General features: G+C 42.7%; 1 long non-coding RNA gene across 14 annotated transcripts in view; it reads right to left on the minus strand.

The window, feature by feature from the left end:
* Positions 1–22,166, minus strand: part of LOC103162770 — a 163,133-nt gene that overhangs the window by 132,160 nt on the left and 8,807 nt on the right. The gene's annotated exons all lie outside the window — the stretch shown is intronic.

Genomic DNA, 22,166 nt, shown 5'->3' on the forward strand with positions numbered 1-22,166 from the left:
AGCTATTTGTAGATTCTAAATCAGAAAATGAATGTCCACAGAGATTCCTATTGTACTCTACAATGAAAGGTTCTTGGTCTTGTGAGACCACCAGTGACCAGAATGCTCTGAGGGGGAAATGGTCTGGTGAACTTCATGCTGTGACAGACAAGATTAATCAGGATTCCTTGCTCAATGTTTATGGCTGTAAAGCAATCAGCCAACAGTGGTTTCTATGAACCTGCCACATACCCTCCCTCGGAGGTCTGGAGACTCCTGTCCAGGCTAGACCAAAGTACCTCCAGAGATGACAAACAGTGACCATTTCCTGTCAGGTAGTGATGATGCTACCTTACGGTCACAATCCTAATGGGATTCAAAACTTGAGACAATTTCCTCTGAAACAGAAGTGCAAACATTAAACTAAGGAAACCCGTCCTGTGGCATGCTGACAGGAGGAGAAAGGCTTTTCCTGGAGAGCTCTAGAATGGCTCCTGGGAAACAAGAGAAAAGGAAGACTTACAAAAGTGGATTTAGTTACAACTCATATTCCAGTCAAGTGGAACAAGGTAGAAAGAAGCCATTGGCAGTGGAGGAAGAAGCCCTGGCATTTCCTGGGCCCAAAGAAGGAAGGGGGGTCTGGGAAGCAGTGGTGTGTGTTCTCGATGGCATTAATTCACTTCCTCAAGTCAGTAAATAGCAGGCATAACTAAGTCTCTACTCATTACTGAAGACATTTTTGGTGCTTGGCTCACTTGTTGAAACACTGAAAACCACAGCACATGCCACAAACTCTAGTCAAAGACTTGCACACACTGTTTTAAACAACTGTAATCCCTCACCATTGGATTATGCCTTTCAATTTACAAAGGTTTTCTCTGTGGCTTATCTCATTGCTCTGCATAGCCACCCTAGGAGACAGGCAATGTTGTCACCATTTCCACGATAAGGGAACTTTTTTCTTTATCTAATGAATCCTCCCTGGATACCTCCCTAGCAAGGGACAGTTGTGTTTAAGACCTCCAAAGTCCAGAGCTGTCCAAATCCCCCTTTGCTCTTTCTGGGCGTGATTTTAATCACTGTCATCTCTGTCTCCTTAGATGCTGGAGTACAGAGAATTCAGTTTAGATTGGGTTCAAGCTCATCAAAGAGATTGTCTCCTTTCAAAGGGTTTTCACACTTCATTTGTCCTTACAGCTTCTCAGGTAATTCAGACAAATTGAAAACTTTACTTTAGTCTAAATTCACTGAAGGCAGAATAGGAGCAGGGGGGGTGGGCACCGTGAATTGACTCTACCTTCAGATTCACTGTGTGTTACAGACTTGAGCAGAGACTAGCTCCAGCATACTGAGGACAGTATGATTGTCCTTGCCAAGTTGTAGGATTTCTGGAACTATGCAGTATATAACAATCTCTCTTCATGAATTGCATGTTTGTTGCATTACTTTTACAACCAAAAGCCCTTTTCAACAAGAAAAAAAAAAAAAAAAACAAGCTCATATGGTTTCAAGTAAGCCCTTCACTTCCAGAATCAAATATGGCTGCCAAGTAATACCACCAGAACCAAATGGATGACATCTGGAAGGGAGAATTGAAAGCCTGCAGTTTCATTACCCCCACCTGTGTCTTTATAGGTAGCAGGGAAGAGAGAGGTGAAACAGCAAGGAGAGCCCTAAAGCCTCCTTTGGAGGAAGGAGAGGTTACAGTGAACCTCAGATTCCTTGTCTGCATTGGCCCCACTTGCAGAGCACATTTCTAATGGAAAAGGGTGGAAGGCTGCATGTTAAGTAGTCAAGCTCAGCGGGTCTTTATAGCTCTTCATTTCCCCTAAACCACAAATCCTATTGCTCAAATCATTGGGCCGGCTGTGGGATCGAGCTGAGATTTAATGAACATATAAATCAGTGATGCTTATTGAGTACCTCCAGTGTTTCCAGAGCTGTAGAAAGAATAGCACAACATAACTTATACAAATCCTTTCATATTTCTTACTCTGGGATTCCTCCCATCTACAGCATCTGGACACTGTAAACACTGGCTTTGCCAGACTGAGAATTATTATGAAGCTCCAAGAAGGTAACACACGTGGAGAGGATTTATAAGCAGTCAATGCTAAAGAAATGCCAAGTATCATTGTTATTCAAGGAAGCTTTGGCTCTGGCCTCTTATATAAGGAGCTTAAAGCATAAACATATCAAATTTAAGTACCAGTACAAGAGTTAAATTATGGGAAAGGTAACACTACTGGCGATTTGACAAGATAATGTGTAATTACTCTGCAAGTGAAGGGTAGGGACTTTGAGATATATGACTTTAAACCAGGTAGCAACCTCTGTGAGCTGCAGTGATATGCATGGAAGACACATTGGATCTACTTGGGAAGATGGTTTAGCCCATTTTCTGTTACTGATGGAACCATACAGACAGGGTAGTGAAGAAAGATACAGTTGATCTGGCTCATGGTTCTGGAGGCTGGGAAGTCCAAGATCACAGTGGCTGGTGATAGCCTTCTAGATGTGTCATAGGTGACTGGGAGCAAGTGGCTTGGGTCTCTCTTGCTTATAAAACCAATGATTCCATCAGGGGAACCTCATGAGTTCATCTAATCTCAATAATTCACTTCCAAAGACAATTACCATGTGCCCTTACTGCTTGACTTCCCAATGCATGAACTTTCAAGAGTCACATTCATACAACAGCAGGGGATGAACAGAATGAAAGTAGCAGAGGCCACCCCTGAAGTTGACCCAAGTCCTGACCTGAGCAGAGAAGACTTGAGAAAATAGGATCAAACACCTTCTAGTCTACTAGGGGAGGGCATCTAAGGTCAGAATTTCTTTATAGTCGGAACATGGTGGCATTGGTGGAGAATGGATACCGACTACCATCATATCCTGCAGATTCAGTTTGGAATCATTTGGGATGCCACAACCAAAGACCACCTAGACCCTTTACTTTTCATCACTATACTCTCCTCTTTGACATTTTCCATGACTATTAAATTGTAGAGTGACTTATGGAAAAAGACAACTTATGGTTGTCTAGCTGCATTCCCTCTCTGAAGGGACCATAGGGATACACCAGCTACAGAACTAATCTCCGAGGAGAGAACATACAAGAAACAAGAAATATGCTTGATCTCAAAACCATTCCTCTAGCTACAGCTATGCTAAGAAAGTCTTTTAGTGTATGAGGATCTACTCTACTGGGTTCCAAGAGAAAGGGAAAAGGCTGAGGAGCCTTTGAATTCATTACCAAACCTAACCCTAACTCTAACCCTAACCATTAGAGCAAGGTACTAAGAGGGTCAGTCCCTTGCGCATTCATTCACAAATCTCACCAAAAAAAAAATCTAGTCAATGAAATCCCATCCATTCATTCTGTTGGCTCATGGCATGGGTCACTAGACAGCTCAAAACAAGGTGCTCATAGCTCAGTCTGACACCACCAAACATAGATACTTGGGAAGCAGGTCCCTACTTCTCCCCCTGTCTGTCACAGTCATCCATAAATAACAAGAATGGGGCTCAGTGGGTAGAGAAAATAGCCACCAAGCTTGGGGACCCCAGTTCAATACCTGGGATTAAATCCTATAGGTGGAAAGAAAGAATCTGTTCCTAAAAGCTGTCGTCTTCTGACCTCTACATGTGTGCCATTGCATATGGGCGCACGTGCGTGCAAAACACACACACACACACACACACACACACACACACACACACACAAATAAATGTTTTAAAAACTTAACAATGAAAACAGTAGAAGTAGCTGGAGAAGGAAAGGAATAAACAGGTTAATTCTTGAATTTCTAATAGTACTCAGCAGAATGTAAGCCTGTGTCTCTCCCAGTGAGGAAAACTGGCTATGAAATGAAGAGTTTACTTAAAAAAAGTCATCACAGAGCAGCACACAGATAGACCGGGGCTTTTGATGAATGAAATTAATCTCCTCCCAACTTAGCTTTGCTCTTCTTCTCCAAAACCAAGTCAGTCACAGGTCTTGTTGCTTCTCCCTCTAAACCCTCTCCCACTTCTAGATCATTCTCTATCTACACTATGACAAATATCCACGTCTAGTCTCCAGGTCTCAGTCCTGTCCCCTTCTTTAATGAATCTTGTTTAGGCTGGCAGTGACTTCATAAGATGCTCACCTGAATATATGACTCCTTGGATTATTATGTCATGACATCTCCCTGCTTCCATCCCATTGCCTCAGGGATTGAGTCTGGGCTTGGCATAGCTTTCTAGCTTGGTTACAGGCCACGTCTCCAACTTATTTTCTCCTGGTGGCCCCTCTTCTCCCAATCCCTAGACAAGTCTAACTGGATAAAAACAGGCACTTTTTCCATGTGGTCTTTCTTTGTCCTCTGTCCTCCATGATTGGCTACCTCCCATTCATTCTCCTAAAGATCAGCTTAAACCAGCTTAATGGCCCTTTCTTAGTTGGGACTGAAGAAATGGCTCTGCAGTTAAAAAGCACTGGTTGCTCTTCCAGGGGACCCAGGTTCAATTCTCAGCACTCACATGGCAGTTCCCAATCATCTGTAATTCTAGTGCCAGATGATCCAACACCCTCTTCTGGCCTCTGTGGGCACTAGGAGTGCATGTGGCACCCAGACACATAAAAATATAATTTAGAAACGGAAGTCTTTTCTACAAATCGCGCGGTATGTACAAGCATGTGTGCATGTGTGATAGCAGTGCATGTAGATCCTTCCTCAGTTTCCTCACAGAGGACCATAATGGCTTACATACATTCTGTGTCTCTTGCCTATTTCCTGAAGAGGTGGAGACTAGACTAGATGCACAAGGTATGTACGCATCTGTAGTAAGTAGAAGCCATGCAAACCTCAGCCATTCCTCCCTTAAGCTCTGTGGCAGCTGTTTCTGTCTCTGTGTATCTCACCCTAGTGCACCAGAAAGAATGAGAGATTAGAGGAAAGGAAGTAGTGAGACAAACACTGAACATTGACAAAGAAAATATTTCTAGAATGAATCCAGTGTCCTCACTCAGTGTCCTTTTCCACTTCTACAGAATCTAGTCCATCCTGCTCTTTCTCTTTCTAAAACGTCCCTTACATCTGCTCGCATTTTCCTACCCTCATTAAGCCACACCTGACTAGAATATGTCTGACCCGGGACAAACTGGAAGAATTCCCTTGACCTGTAAAGCTGAATGCTTTCTCGGAAGCCACTATCGAGTGTTTGTTTCCCCTTACATTTTCCTAAAGTTGCCATAGTGACTTCAAGGCAATTTTAGACAGGGTAGTTGAGTAATGAATCCAGATGGAGTGCTTAGTGCTACCTCTATTGCATACTGGGGTAACTTTGGTCAAGATGTTTCTCATCTTTTGGGTCTCAGTGCCTAGGAAAACATACTTAGAGAACAAGTCCTGTTGTCCGGGTCCCCTGCTGATGTTCCCTGAGGACCAACACTTGAGTTCCCAAGTTCTACCCATCTCATTCCCATCTGCTCATTTTCCTCTCCTCTTTCCATTCAACCCCTACTAAGCCTGACCACAGCTCAACATGCTACTAGAATATATTCCGTTATTAATTTTATGTCAAATCACATCCCCCACATAAAAAGGCTAAGTACAAAAGAAGCATCCTTTCCATTGTGTTCCAGAACCCCTCTACATTGAAAATGACCTGTTCAGAGGAGCCAAAATGCTTTGGAGTTGAATTCACCAAAGTAACATCCATAAGGTTTTAATTTGGGTTTCCAGGCCTCTGCACATGAGATCTATAAATGAGACGTGTTGTTACAATCAGTCCCGTTGGGAGAGGCTGGACGTAGACTGAGAACAGCTGTAGCACAGTAATCCAACAAAGTCGGCTTCTGAATCAGATATGAGTTATTGGTTCAGTCACAAGGCTGTGGATACGATTTCCCTGTAGGCACTCACACATGGCCTTTGCAGAAATGAAAATATTTCCCCTCCCTACTTTGCTAGTTTAGGTAATAATGTGCTTTCGTTCTGCATATTCTCTCATGTCTCAGCTTTCTCTCTCTTTGTTCTCATTTTGATTTTCTCTGTGAGGCTTCAGAACATCCACCTGGGCAGATGAAACTAACATTTCATGTGAACCCCTGGAAAACCATGGAAGCCAAGGCTGTATGCTGAGAATACGGGAAGATCTTGAGAAAGTCCCACCACCTGCTTTTTGAAAAAGTGTGCGTGTGTGCACAATGTATGTGCAGTGTGTGTGTGTGCAAGGTGTGTGTGGACATGTGTGTACAGTGTGCATATGTGTGCAGCGTGTATGCAGCGTGTGCATGTGTGATAGCAGTGCGTGTATGTGTGCAGTATGCACGCATGCAGTGTGCATGTACATAAATGTGCACACCTGTAAGCATGCATCAGATTCAGGGACCAGAGGACAAAGGCTTCTTGTTCTCCTGTATTTAGCTCTCCGCCTTATCAATATGAGTCGGGATCTCTCACTGAATTAGAAGTGCAACCATTTCAGCTGGGCAGTCTTGCAGTCAAGCTTTCAATGTCCACGTCTGTCTGGCCCCAACACTGGAGTAACAGGCATGCCCACCCATGCACAGTTTTTAACTTGGGTGTTGGGAATTCAGACTCAGGTCTCCATGCTTACACAACAAGCATTCTTACTTCCTGAGCTGGCTTGCTAGCTCTTTAGCAGAAACGTTGTACTCCAAACCAATTTCAGGCCATAGGGATTGAGACTAAGGCCTTGGGGATGTCTCCAGCACTGGAGCGACTCCACTGAAGTCACTGTTTTAAAGCCAATTATGTCCTAAAAATATAGAGACAATAAGAGTACAGAACATCAGCTTCTTGAAGGTAGAGTTTAGGAAATGCTCAAGTCCCCAGACAATGCTTGTCTGTTAAACCAAACTGGGTAGCCCGAGCCTCCGAAAGTGTATCTATTGTGGTTTGGACATAAAATTCCCCCACAGGTTCCACACTGGCCTGCATAAAGGCCTGGGAGTAAGCTTTCTTACGATTCACTTTTAAATTGCAAGTTCAATGAAAGGGATACACAGACAGTTACCTGTCAGGAACACATACAAAGAAGGACAGGAACTGCACCACAGCACCACACACACACCCTGTAGCTTCAGCCTTTTCATCTGTCACCAGAGGGTGACAGCATAACACACAGGGTGCCGAGAAGTGTGAAGTGAGATCAAAGACTCCAGTGTCTTGTCTGGTTCAAGTCTGTTCTGAAGAAAAAGTAACCACAGGGCTGAAGAGGTGGATCAGCAGTTAAGAACAAGCTCTTACTGCTCTTGCAGAGGGACCACAGTGCAGCTCCCAGAACCCACATGACAGCCAATAGCTGTCTGTGACTAGAGGACTTGGTGCCCTCTTCTGGCTTCCTCAGGCATTGCATGCATATGGTGCACATACATATAGGCAAAAACACTCCTACACATTAAATGAAAATGAAGAAACAGAGAGGGGAGACAGACAAAGGGAGGGAGGGAGGAGGGAAGGGAGGGAGGGAGGGAGGGAGGAGGAGGGAGGAGGGAGGAGAGGAGGGAGGGAATTGTTTTCTTTAGAATGGTCAGGAAGAAGTTGATCTGATCTGAGGCTGGGAGATGGGAGATGTCCTGTATTTTGCTCATGCAGATTCCAGTTGAAGTGAGAAACACATAAACAAGGACCCGAGAAAAAGAATTTTCTGTGTGCTTTTCATATAGCCCCCCCCGCCCCCCCGCCTCCAGTCACCTCTTAGATGAGTTTTTTCACTTCTATCTATGTCTCTGAGGTCACTGGAGAGAACTCTCCTCACCCCAGCACCCTCCCCTAGCAAGCTTCATAGGGAGCTCTGTTGATCTCCCGCTAAGCTCCTGGGAGGCTTTCTGTTCTGTCCCCCTCCCTCCTTTCACACTAGAATTAAGAAACCTGTAAGTTGCCGCTTATCTCATTATCTCCTGCCTTGCATTTTAATGTGTTGCCTCTAAAAAGGCCCCTTGCTTGCTATTCTAGTTATGTGTGTGTTTGTTTGTGTCTCACAGGGAAATGTGCTACCCATCTTCCAGTCATGCACTGCCATCCTCCACCGCTCCAACTTGGTTCTCTCATTTGTGGAAGGAAAAAACAAAAATACAGAGATGGTTTGAATATTTTTTGCATCCATAGGAAGCTGTGAACAGACCATCCTGAGAGTCAGACTCCAAAGCTCTGCACAAAAAAGCAGGTGAAGAATTGGTAATCTTCCCGGGGTACCAGAGCTGGGCCAATGAATAATTCAAGGCAAGAGGCTCTTAAAAAGGCACAGTTACCTGCTTTTCCAGATCATTAGAGACCCTGACAAAAAAGGTTTTATAACCTAATTTAACCAGATAATGAACCAGATCAGCCAGAAAAGAGCAAGCTCTTTATCCTGCCCAAATTATCCAGACTTCCATCATTATTAGGTAACTGACAACCTTCCCCTGGTCTTACCAAATGAGGTTTATATGCTGGATGGGGCTGAATAAGGCCTTGAGTTAACAGGTGATGAGAGGGGAGCATGGAGAATTTCTTCACATGGCTGCTCCTTTTAAGCCCTGCACCTCCACACACAGCCCAGAGGAGGCTGAAAAGCTATCCACATGAAACAAAAACCTCTACCAAGAGGAGACACTAGAAAGGGTGAATCCCTGATTTGGTGATTTTATTTATTTATTTATTTATTGCCTAGATTGATCTCAATAGTGGCTGGTTGAAATTACACTTTTATTTATATGATGTTGTGATTGTTACTGTTGGAACTGTTACTGATAAAACTCTCCATTTGGATTATCAGTGTCTACTTCCTCAGAAACAATTCATTGACCTCTTTGGGATTTGGCTACTGCTGATAGCAATAGAAGATGCTTAGTGTCCAACATTTGCCTGGTCCTTAACAGTTGTCCCTTTAACACAGAAAAGGTTCCTTGGGAAAGGCTTTGTTATTCCCTCTTTTCTTGTAGGAAGACTACAGTTTTAAGGATCCATGGGGCCATGAGAGTCAGTATCAGGCCCTAGTTCAGGTTGGGATAAACCCAAATGGAATTTGTCTGCATGGTACGGACAGCCCTGTGTAGTCACTGTGCACACATGAATTTCATTACCAGCATTACCTCTAACACTGCTTCAAAAGTAGTAATCAGAAGGGTTGAGGGAATGGCTGGCTGAGTAAGTGCCTGCCACACAAGTATGAGGATCTAAGTTGGAATCCCTGGGACCCACATAAGAGCTTGATGTGTCTGTATCCCCAGTGCTTTGGGAGTGGAATAGAGACAGATCCCCCGAGTCTGCTGGCCAGCAATTCTAGCCAATCAGTGAGAGAGTTTATATCTAAAAGATAGTGAGAGAGTCTATATCAGAAGATAAGGTGAATCATGATTAAGGCAGATACACAGATCCAACCTCTGCCCTCTACAAGAGACTAACACACACATGTACATATGTACACCACCCACACACACCAATTCTTTCAAAATTATAAATCAGGACACTAAGAACATTACAGAAGGACAAAACACAAAATTTGTGATCATGTTTAACCCTCCAGGAGTAGGATACCTTGCTGACTGTGAAGCCATGGTGAGAGAGTCAACCTGAATTAGAGTCTAGATCTGTTACTTTTTAGTAGTGTAACCTTTAGTGGTATGAAGCTAATCACTCTCTAAGCTGTATTCTCCATTATAAAGTGAAGGGTTGTATTAAAGCAGTTGAGTCATGCATATTATCTAGACTGCAATGAACACGAGATAATTTTTGATTACTGAACATGGAGCAGAGTCACCATTATGAGAAACCAGATGGATGATGTGTTGGGGACCAGGAAATATCATTAAGAAATATCTCAAAGTACAAACCTCCTGTTCAGCTCCAGCCTACAGTTGTATTGCAGATTCGAGCTAATCAGCTATTGAATGACATGGCCTCAGTTGAGAATGTACCCTGGTTTGCATCTCTACAAAACTAAGCATTTGAATAGGCCTGCACCTAGGTGGAGGGCTAGGTGTGTAAGTAACAAGGGAAGATAGAGTTAGGAGCTATCTAACAGAGAGGAGTCAACTGAAGGAGACAGAAATGGCCTTGTGGCCTTGGAAGCATGGTTGGAAAACAGACAGGAAGATGCCAAATAAACAAGAGACTCTAGTTTTACAGCATGGAACTGAGAGCTCTCTAAAGATGATAAGATGCCTGTGTTTGGTCTTTATTGCCATTGGGTTGCTAGGAGTTCCCAAGTCCACGCTCCCCCACTCAGGCTGAACCTCATGGCTGCCGTGGCTTGGGGCTGAGACATGCTGGGCCACAACAAAATGGTGCCCAACGTGGGGCCTGAGAATGGAGGAAGAAGCCATGGACACCACGAAGAAAAGGGCACCAAAGAAGCAATGGACAAGGCAGAGGCATGGACACTTCGAAAAGACAGTCATCTCTGGCGAACCAGTTGGAGAAGAAGCACATGCAGAAATAAAGAAGAAAGAAATGGCCAAATGTGGTGAGTGAACAGCGTTAAGTCAGGAATAAAACTGTATATAATTGTAGAAATAGGAAACAGATAGTTGTAATATAAAATAGGAAGACAACAGCCAGCAGCTGACAAAAAAAAAAAAAAAAAGGTAAATTGGGTTATTTAACCCTTAAAGCAGAAATGTGCACAAAAGTATATATAAGACAAAAATGTCAGCCAACAGCTGACCAAAAAAGTTAAAATGGGTTATTTAACCCTTAAAGTAAGAGAAGGTGCACAAAGTAGATGTTAAACCCCAGAGTGAAAAATGCAGGTAATTGTAAATATGAAACAGGAATATTAGCCAGATGGTAAAAAGAAGTTAGCCTTGAAAGTAAAAATGTATATAGTTAGAGAAATCAGGCAGATAATTGTTAGTCAGATGATTGTATATTTATTTACTTGGTAAAGTTTAATAGCTAGGAGAGCTGAAACAAAGTGAAAGCAAGTACGGAGATTTTAGAGTTTAAGAGTTTTAAAAGGATCCTTCCCGCTAGCAAAAGCCACCGCCGTGACTCTGTCAGCATTTCGAGTTGCACCGGGGTGTGAGAAGACATAGGTGTGGCCTCCCATACACACAGGCCCTCGGGAGATATCTAAGAATGTAATGGAGAACAGACAACTTCGTGCCTGCTAAGGCGCATCTGGATGGTAAAGAATATACAGGGCAAAGATTGGGATGAGCAGAAGAGAGAGTTAATAAGTACCAAGATGGAGAGTCTTCACCTCCTTCATTTTAAACTGGGAATAGAGAGAGGCAAATACTCAGTGGTAAAATTCAGCAGGAGCTAAGAGACTTGGAAGTTTTAGCAAAATAGCTTACAGGAGATGGGAAATTTACAGGTTTCCTTGGATCAGAGAGAGAGAGGCTCAGGGGAACATAAGCAGGATGCATGTGCCAATGCCATTCAAACAGCTCAAGGAACTAAAGATGGCTTGTGTCCAGTATGGACCAACAGCAATTTTTACCCAGAGCCTGATAGGGAATATTGCTGTAGAAGTCTTACCCCTAGGAAATTGAAAGCGGGTAGCCAAGCCTGTGGGTCAGGAGGAGAGTATTTGTTATAGAGGGCAGACAGGGACCTAGAGTTAGTTCAGAATTTGTTTCTAAGCCTATATGGACATTATCCAAAAAGGTTAGAGACACAGGTGTTGGAATTTTGATTGTGAAACAGCTAGCTTACGAGAATGCTGGTACTGCATGCCAGGCCGTGCTAGGGTCTCATAGGAAGATGAATGAGGTAGGCGAGTTCATTAAGAATTTTTCAGATATTGGAACTAGCTTACACTCAGGGATTAGCTATGGAGGCTGCCTTACAGGAACTTCAGTTAAAAATATGTTATTCCTACAGAGAAAGCAAGGCATAGGGAGGAAGAAATGCACACAGCCTTCTAGAGGTTGCTTTGGACGTGTTCAGGAAGGGCACCAGGTCAGACAGAGTCCCAACAGAAGAGAAAATAGGGGATCAGGCTTGTGCCCAAAATAGCAGCCGCAGATTTTCTAGTGGCCCAGAAGGCAAAAGTTGAGCAAAAGCCAAGGTCAGTCCTGGCAGGGGCCACAGTCCGGCAGCCCTCACCCAGCGGCTCGGTGCCACCTCAGGCCTGAGTCTGCAGTGGGCTGGACAAAATGGCTGACGGGGCGTCAGACCCTGGAGCTCCTCGGGGTAACTTGGGAACTGCCGCCATGGCTGATGCTAGTCAAATGTATATAATGCTATTGATATAGCTAGTCAGAAACTATTTTAAGATCTTATGGAGAGAGAAAGGCAACATAGGTAAATTTAGATCTGTTCAAATTTTGGATGCTCATATTTCAAGGATTGACTATAGCTTGCTACTGTGTTAGGAGAAATTTCAATCAGGGATTTTTCTTTTCAACAAACTGATCATAACCTAGGCAAAAGGAGAAATGTGAGACATATGCAAGTTACGGATGATGGGTGTGGCCAAACCTGGATGTGTGATGTGATTATGAATTTATGAATGTGGATGAATGGAAATGCCTAAATTGCCGTGGATATGATTAGAGAGATACTTAAATTGCCTTGGATATAGTTTTAAAATAAACTACCAAAATAGCTTTAAATATAGTCAAAAAGAGCATCCAGTCAGTCAGCCAGTTAATGTCTTAACAGGAAAAATTAATTATTCAAGCCCTAGGAGATAGTTAATGAAAAAGATAGCAAAAGCCTATAGTGATAATTTAGGGACATGAAGAATCTGTGGATGATTCTATAAAATTTGGCAGAGGAGAGGATACAGATCATCTTAAATTTTTATGGTTAAAAAAAGGAAAATCTAGAAGTAAAAGTTGATACCTGATTTTAAAAAGGGTTGTGAGAAGAAGACACAGGACAGCCACCCTATTAGATTCACGGTCTAAATGTATCTGTGTAAATGCAAATTAGGCCAGGTCAGCTAAGATGCAAATGAGGTCTTATCAGTTTGTCAGCTTCGAAGGTTAGATTAGAAAAGGCTACTCACAAACTTTAAGTAAATCTCAAAAATTGTTTGGGACAATGTTGTATTCTAAAGAAATTAAGGCTTAATAGATAGCAATTGGAAAGGATAGTTTACAATCTTTGAGTAAGTCTTTTTAGAAGTTGTTAAATATTCAATGGTTGAGTCTCTTTTGGGGGGGCATCTAATGATGATTTAAATCCTTTAAAAAAGATTCTATAAGGAGGTAGTGATCCCAATTTACCCAGACAGCTAACTAAGGAAAGTAGACAACACTTTCTATAATTAGAAGAGGTGATTCAGCATCAATAGATATATTATATTGACTATGCAAAACCATGGGAGGCTTATGTGCTCCCCACAAAGCATAGTTCGACTTCTGTTCTAAGGCAGAAGGAACCATTACCATGGTTACACCTACCTGTCTCACCAGGCAAAGTATTAAACCCTTATTTTAAAGCAGTAGCCTGCATGGTGCAGAAATGCCATGGGGATTCTAGGAAGTATTTTAAAGAGAACCAAATATGATACATGTTCCTTATTCTAAGCAACAGGTAGACTCTTTCAGAACAGTGATTCATGGGCAATTGCTTATGCTCAGTTTTCAGGAAAAACTGATAATCAATTTGCAGCTTGTAGGCTGTTACAATTTACTCTGATACATCCTTATATTCCCAAAAATTGTAAAAGGCAGTCCTATAAAAATATGCTATGTTAGTTTTTACTGATGGCTCTAATGAGAGAGTCACTTGCATATGTTATAGATGGAGAGGAATATGTGGATCAGACAGCTCCGGCTTCAGCTCAAATAGTCAAATTGCAAGCTGATAAAATGGTCTTTCAGATCCTAGTAAATAATTCATTTAATTTGTATACTGACAGTCACTATGTCTTTAAGGCTCTTCAGGTAATAGAGACAGTTCTATATATAGGATCCAGTAATAGTCAGGTTAGAATACTATTTGAGCAAATTCAAAATGTTATTCACCTAAGAGAATTGCCATGGTTTATGGATTACACTGGGAACCTATTAAATAAGGCCTTTCCCTGATTACTAGCCAAATGAAATGAGTCAACAGATTAATTAACAAAATTGGTTGATTTGCCTTAAATAGAGAAAGCTCTACAGTCTTGTAACTTTCTTCATCAAAATAGCAAAAGTCTAAAAAAGCAATTTGGCTTAACCAGAGAGACTGCTGGTCAAATCATCAAAGAATGTGGAATATGTCAACAAATTCTACCTATGGCTAATTTAGGGATGAATCCTTGAGGTCCACTCCCTAACCATCTATGGCAAATGGATGTTTGCAGAGTTTGACAAGTTAAAAATTTACGCATGGGTCGGGCATTGGTGGTGCATGTCTTTAATCCCAGCACTCGGGAGGCAGAGGCAGGTGGATCTCTGAGTTCTAGGCAGCCTGGTCTCCAGGGAAAGTGCCAGGATAGGCTCCAAGGCTACACAGAGAAACCCTGTCTTGAAAAACCAAAAAAAAAAAAAAAAAAAAAGTACACATGGCAATCAACACATATTCAGATTTCTTGATATTATAAGTCACTGTTTTAAGATATTTTTGCTTACATGGGAGTTCCAAAAATTATAAAGATACACAATAGAGATGGATATTATGATGAGTCATGTCAGTTATCTTGTACTCATTGGGAAAATGATAAGACAGATATTCCTTGTGATCCTCCAAGACAAGGAATTTTAGAACATACTCATAGCTCCTTAAAAACACAGCTTCTAAGATAAAAGGGGGGAGCTGTGCCCCCAGCCTCCACATGATGCATTAAACCACGTACTGTTTATCTTAAACTTTTAAAATATGGATGCCAATGAGCAATCTGCTGCAGACATATTCTGGCATGAAGAAACTCGAGTGAATTTTGCTCAAGTCAAATGGAGAGATCAATGGAGGGGACCAGACCCCATAATTATTTGGGGTTGAGGGCATGTCTGTGTTTTCCTGAAGGTGGAGAACAAGGCATGCTGGCTAGTCGAGCAGTTCGTGAGATGCGTGGAACAGAGAGGAATTGGACCCAAGGCCTTGGGAGACTGCCTGAACCAACTGGAGTGAAACACTGAACCAGTCTTCCTGAACCTTGAGGACACCCAACCTATGGCCAGGGCAGGATAGAAGACACCCAGTTCCAGTTTTCACAGTGCTTTCCAGAGCTCCAACTTCTCTACAGACAGACTACATCCACCTCTCTGAATACGTGAGTGCTCATTCTGGAGCAGACTAAGAACCGAACAACAGCTTGCCTTCTTGCCATATATATACACACACAACTGTTTTGCCAGTTTTCCCATGGGAAAAAGGACCCATTTAGGACAGGTGGATACTGGCATAAATGAGAGTGAGTGGCAGAAGCCCCTTTACAATGCTTAAACAAGACATGGACAAAAGACATTCCAGTTAACATTCAAAGATTATATATGATATTACAAATCTGATTTCAGAACTTTACAGATTTCAGAACTTTGAACTTGAAGCAAGAAATAGAAAGTTTCAAAGGGCATTGAGTCCCAAGCAGGGAATTAAAAAAAAAAGGTTTAGAATTGTGAAATTGTTCACACCCCACAGATTGAGAATGTCTTATTGTCTTTTGATTGTATTGTAACTCACCCTAATGTATGTTCATGATGAAATTGTTATATGTGTTATGCAAAAGTTATTAGAAACTAGAAGTCAGAGTTCATTCTAACAGGAATATAACGTGTAATTTACAAGCCTTAAGATAGAAGTATGTTTAAGAGAGCAAACTTAAGTTGTGTCTGTACCAGAGGCACTAGAGGCATTCCCAAGCAGATTTTAAAAGGCCATTTTAACCTTTATATGTCTCCTTCCGAAAGGGGAATTGTTTGCAGCCACAAGAGCTCAGGTGCTACCTCCAGGTGGATTTTTTTCTGATTTAGGAACTCTTGGAGCTGGACCGGCCCATTCCCCATTAACCTTATTTGTTTTACAGAGACTGATTTCAGCCAGAGATGGGTATGGTTTTCCTTACCTACAGGGAATCCTAAGACATACACGAATGACAGAATGCGTGATTCCACAGGGCTCCCATGGTAGTTAAGGGACCAGCTTCCCTTTCGGCAGCCATAACAGCCGAACACGTGCTTGCCATAAACCTGCCTTGGTCACTTAGAGGTCAGATGCCTGTCTCGTGACAAGGAACCCATCAGAAGTTAGTCCCTAGAAAGTCAGATGCCTGTCTCGTGACAAGGAACCAATCAGAAGTTAGCTGGTGGTGCTATGCTTTACGACCCTGGGTGTGCTTTACAGACAAGCGCACAGCAATGACGAAGAGAGCATAGCAACCACCCTGGGAGGGCCTATGGGCCATAACAACCAGTTGACCAATCAATACAGGGCAAGCCCTCCAAGCCTGGAGGCACACCAATCCTGAGCCTGTGTGTACCCCTAGACACTCCCCTTACGCTGCCCTATAAAGATCTGTGCACAGTGGCTTCAAACTGTCTTTACTAGCCATCCGCCATGGTGGGTGGGTCAAAGACCCGCGCTAACATGGGGTTAGCTCGTTAAACTACAATAAAGCCTCATGCAATTTGCATCAAGCTTTCGCCTCCATTCTGTGATTGGGGTGGCCGAGGTCCTGGGCTAAGATTCTGGAAGCCTCAGCTTTCCGAGGGTCTTACAGTAGGTTGAAGGGATCGACCTAAGCCAGGCGCAGTCGCCTGTCCTGTTGCAAAAGTACGTTTTTTTTTTTTTTTTAATTAATTTAAGAGAGGGGAATTGTTGAGGGCCAGGAAATATCATTAAGAAATATTTCGAGGTACAAACCTCCCATTCAGCTCCGGCCTACAATTGTATTTTGCAGATTCGAGCTAATCAGCTATTGAATGACATGGCCTCAGTAGAGAATGTACCCTGGTTTGCATCTCTACAGAACTAAGCATTTGAATAGACCTGCACCTAGGTGGAGGGCTAGGTGTGTAAGTAACAAGGGAAGATAGAGTTAGGAGCTATCTAACAGAGAGGAGTCAACTGAAGGAGACAGAAATGGCCTTGTGGCCTTGGAAGCATGGTTGGAAAACAGACAGGAAGATGCCAAATAAACAAGAGACTCTAGTTTTACAGCATGGAACTGAGAGCTCTCTAAAGATGATAAGATGCCTGTGTTTGGTCTTTATTGCCATTGGGTTGCTAGGAGCTTCCAAGTCCACGCTCCCCCACTCAGGCTGAACCTCATGGCTGCCGTGGCTTGGGGCTGAGACATGCCGGGCCACAACAATGATGTACATCAATTGTGAGTGATCTGGATAAATTTAACTGGGAATGTAAGACCCTTGGAAAGCTCAGGCTTCCAGGATGTTAGCCCAGGACTACGGCCACCCCAATCACAGAATGGAGGCGAAAGCTTGATGCAAATTGCATGAGGCTTTATTGTAGTTTAATGAGCTAACCCCATGTTATCTCAGGTCTTTGATCCACCCACCATGGCGGATGGCTAGCAAAGACAGTTCGAAGCCACTGTGCACAGATCTTTATAGGGCAACGTAAGGGGAGTGTCTAGGGGTATGCACAGGTTCAGGATTGGTGTGCCTCCAGGCTTGGAGGGTTTGCCCTGTGTTGATTGGTCAACTGGTTGTTATGGCCCATAGGCCCTCCCAGGGTGGTTGCTATGCTCTCTTCGTCATTGCTGTGCACTTGTCCATAAAACACCCAGAGCCATAAAGCATAGCACCACCAGCTAACTTCTGATTGGTTCCTTGTCACAAGGCAGGCACCTAACCTCTAGTGACTAAGACAAGGTCATAGAGCACATGTTACTCTCATGGCTGCCGAAATGGGGAGCTGGTCACTTCAGCAACAGTTAACATTTATATAGCTGGACACTGTTAAAAGTGCTTTGTATATGTTAATGTGTTTAATTAATGCCTGTAATTTTCTTTTGATATGAGCGGCTATTATTGCACCACTTGAAGTTGAGAAAGTTCCTTCACCTCATGAAAACAGGTGGAGATTGTAAAGAATGGGTCTGAGGTCACATTACAATGGGCAGCAGAGCTATGGCTTGAACCTGAGGCTTCTAGCTTCAAAATCTACCATCTCAGTCACTGTCCCCTTCCACTGCAGCAGAGCAAGGTGGCTCCTACAGCTCCACACTGTCCTGTCACTGCCACATCACCCTCAATTATACATCACTGGCCCTGGGTGCCTCATTTGCCAGGACTTCAGCATCCCAGCCCTTCAGTGCAATTACATAGATCAAGTCCCTAGTGATATATTCGTTGTTGTAATAGATTTTTGCTCATTTGTACTAGTGGACTCAATCACAAGAGGCACAAAAAAAAATGCTATTTTCTGTGTAACCACAGACCCTAGTTCTCCTTTTGATTGTGGGAGGGTAGCAACAAGCAATCCTACCTCAGCCAAGTAATGAGAGAGAGAGAGATGGCCCATTAAAAGTCCTTCCCAACCTCAGTGTGTGATGGTATATGTATGTACATATGGAGATGCAATATACTGCAAATCCCAAAGAGTGGGGCCCTTCGAGAGTTTCCTTAAGCACTACAGACTGGTACACTAGTGCAGCCTAGGGGAGATGTGGAGCCCTCTCTGGCCTGGCCTCTTGCACACATGGGTGCATGGATACCAGGCTTTTTTAGGGAGACCATCAACCAGCTCCCAAAGCATGACATGGAGCCTTGTTATTAGTTTTGAATTCTTGCCCTATCTTAGGCTCCTTCCTGGCTACCTCTTATAACTAACCTATTTATCTACCTTTTGAATCCAGGCTTTTTACTTTTCTTTCCTTTTGTTTATCTGACTTTCACTGCTTCTCCAGTATGGCTGGCTGGCACCCATCTGCCTTCTTGCCCTTACCTAGCCTGTCACTTCTCCTTCTTCCTCTCCAGAGCCTAGATTTCTCCTCCTATTTATTCTCTCTGCCTGCCAGCCTGCCTATCCTTTCTCCTGCCCAGCTATTAGCCTTCAGCTCTTTATTAGATCAATCAGGTGCCTTAGGAAGGCAAGGGGAAACAAATGCAGCACATCTTTTCATAATTAAACAAACACACATCCTTACGCCGTAAAACAAGCACAGCATAAACAAATATAACACATCTTTGCCCAGTTAAAATAATATTTTACAACATGGGTGCATGCATACATACACAGGAACCACACAGACACACCATAAATAAATGCATACTGCACACACACCATGTACACCACACACACCATATACACACGTGAGCACAGGAACCACACAAACACACCATAAACAAATGCATACTACACACATGTGTGTGCACATGTACATATACCACACACACACATACACAGGGTGCACATACACACACACCACAATCATCACGTATGTATGCCATGCATGCACACACATATGCACCCAATACATACATGTAATACACAAAAAGAAAAGAAAGGAAGAAAGGACAGAAAAAGAAGAAAGGAAAAGAAAGGGAGGGAAACCTGCTAAAACATCCAGACAGGACCAAGAGCAAATAAAAACAAACTTCATGTTGCTTGCAGAGGCAAAGGAGCCTGTGTTTTCAGATGCTTAGCCAAGCCTCAGTTTCTCTCTTCCACTGAATGGAGCCCAGTCAGAACACACCTACACATCTCTGCAGCCTCTCTGTCCTGCATCTCTTCCCTTCATAGAACTCAGGCAAAAGAAAATCAAAAGTACAAATAACTCTTGTAAAAGGTTACTCCTCTATTTTGTATAAAGATGGCATTGTGTGTGTGTGTGTGTGTGTGTGTGTGTTATTTTTTTTTATTATCTTTGGTCTTTTTTGGATTAATTATGGTGCCATTTTTATACATGGCAGCAGCAATCTATCACCCAGAATTACACAGCAGGCCACCCAGGCGCCATGCTTCCTATTGTCCTGAGGTAAATCAGTGTGACTTGCAGGGGAGCATGCCACACCGCACTGATGGCCTGGCAGTCCCCTGTAACAATCCACACGGTGCCCACAGCTCCTCTCTTCTAACCCTGAGAGGATCCTAAAAGAGAATTTGTCCAGGAATGCCACAGCCCCACAGCTAGCTGGTTTTCTAAAGAGCTGAGGTGAAGTAGCACTTTTCTTTTTAATACCCCGTGGTGTCGAACTGGAATTGCAGCCTGCTCCTATTTTCAGAGGCCTCCTTGGTAAGAGAATGTGTTTTATCTGCAGATACAATGACTGTACCCCGTACCCTGCAGTTCCCATGAAACCCTTGCCAAAGCCTATGAATGCTGTCTTTATGAATTGGTCTTGCAGGTGTTCGGGGGGTATGTAATCACTAATGAATAGTCCAGAAACACACAAACTCCTCAGCCTCTGGCACTGAGAGCTGCCTGGCTTTACAATTCTGTGAGAAAACACACATGCAAGGAAGGCTTTCCCTGGGCTCCAGCATTGCCTGAGGCCAAATATTTGTCCCAGTCTGTCTCTGGGCTGGTGGCACTTTCTAGAAAGGAGAGGATCTGTAGTTACTCTGTGGGCTGGGAAGTGTGTGTCACTTATACAATTTCCCACCCTGACATGGGCCAAGCATTGCTTTGGCTAGGGTACCATCTTCATGCACAAGTCATTTATACACCCCAAAAGGGTAGATGGACTTATGACCTTATGAGTCAAAAGACACAGATCTGGGTGGGTTGGCTGCCCTAAGTCACTTAGCATTGTGACCAACTATAAGACAAGAAGCAAGTGAAGGGAGCAGAAACAAATGTGGCATCTTATTTCCATTAATGTGTAACTGAGATGAATTCATTAATTACAAGTATATGTGACCAATCTCAGTGTGTTACAGTTGGTGTATTCATCTTCAAGTGTGGATTCTAGTCAACTGTCATGTGAATTTATGGTAGCTATATCAAGCCTACAAGTAGATGTAGATAGTTGTAATGTTATTACACACATCCACATTTCTATATAAAATTGTTTTTTAAATATTTGATGACTACATCTAGCATAATAAATTTTACTTTGGAGTCTTTCGTAACCTATTTTGTTCATTACAAAAGAAAACAGACTTAATGAGTATGTGTGTCTGGCTTCCCAAAGTGGTTAGGAACCTGGTGTCTAAAGCCACGCATTTTCAATGTGTAGCTACCACACTGGTAAGATATTTCTGTAAGAATATGCAGTAATGAAGTAAGGTGGGCATCCTCACAGATCTTACTCAAGTAAAAACTGCATGGCCTTTTTAGAAAGTAGTATAATGATATCTATACATACACATATACCTTTATATTTAGAATTTACTCCTGGGTACATAGCTTATATCTGTGAAACTATTGACACCAAAATAAAACAAAAACAAACAAAAAACCCCAACCACAACAAAAGAACAGATGGGCAGGCATTATTCATAGTGTACAAAAGAAACACAGAGAATGCTTGTCACTAGAGATGGTTGGAAAATGGGAATATTCCACATAATGGAACATTATACAGTCATGAAAAAGGATGGGCCAGTGCTACAGAATATGTCCTTGTGAGATTTCCAGTCATTGGCATTAAATAGTTTAAAAAATGTTATGCAACCGTAGTCTACTTAATTAAGATGTACTAAGATAGAAGTTATGTGATTTGTATGTAAAGGTGTGAGGACATAATGAAACGAGCACAGGGAAAGAGGTATGGAAAGATGTTCACAGTTCATTCAGGGGAAGAGGTGAAACTGATGGAGAAGAAAATGAAAGTCGGAAGGAGCCATGTACAAACAGAAGCATGACCACTCATCAGCAGCAAAATGTACATATAGAATGACCTTTCTTTGTGCTAAGATAAAATCGTTTTTATATGATTGTAAAAGAAAGATCTATAATATCAATGAATGCAGGGTAAGTCTGCTGTGACACTAACGTCAACTTGCTGTTAAGCCACTGAGGTGTTTTGTTTGTTTGTTTGTTTGTTTTTAATTTCTTTACTGCAGAATAATACTTAACATCTTGGGCGGCTTGTCTGGGAATACAGATAAATCATAATGGCCAAAGTAGCTTTATTTTAAAGGTGAATATTTTCCAGTTTGACACAAGCACCTCACCCACCTACCCATCTATTCTTTCTCAGAGGAACACAAGTACCAGGGTCTCTGAAGAAAGGAAAGGGGGGGGGGCATACAGGAAAGGAGAAGTATTTGTGAGCACTTGCTGCTAGTTTGTCTAGTTGTTAGTGAATGCCCAGCTTATACTTTGCCTGTGTGCAGCATACCCAGACACTCACAGCACAGGCTTCCAGAGTCACAAGTGCAGATCCACTGGTCACACCT

The sequence above is a fragment of the Cricetulus griseus genome, chromosome 4 (assembly GCF_003668045.3).
Source record: "Cricetulus griseus strain 17A/GY chromosome 4, alternate assembly CriGri-PICRH-1.0, whole genome shotgun sequence".
Taxonomy (NCBI): domain Eukaryota; kingdom Metazoa; phylum Chordata; class Mammalia; order Rodentia; family Cricetidae; genus Cricetulus; species Cricetulus griseus.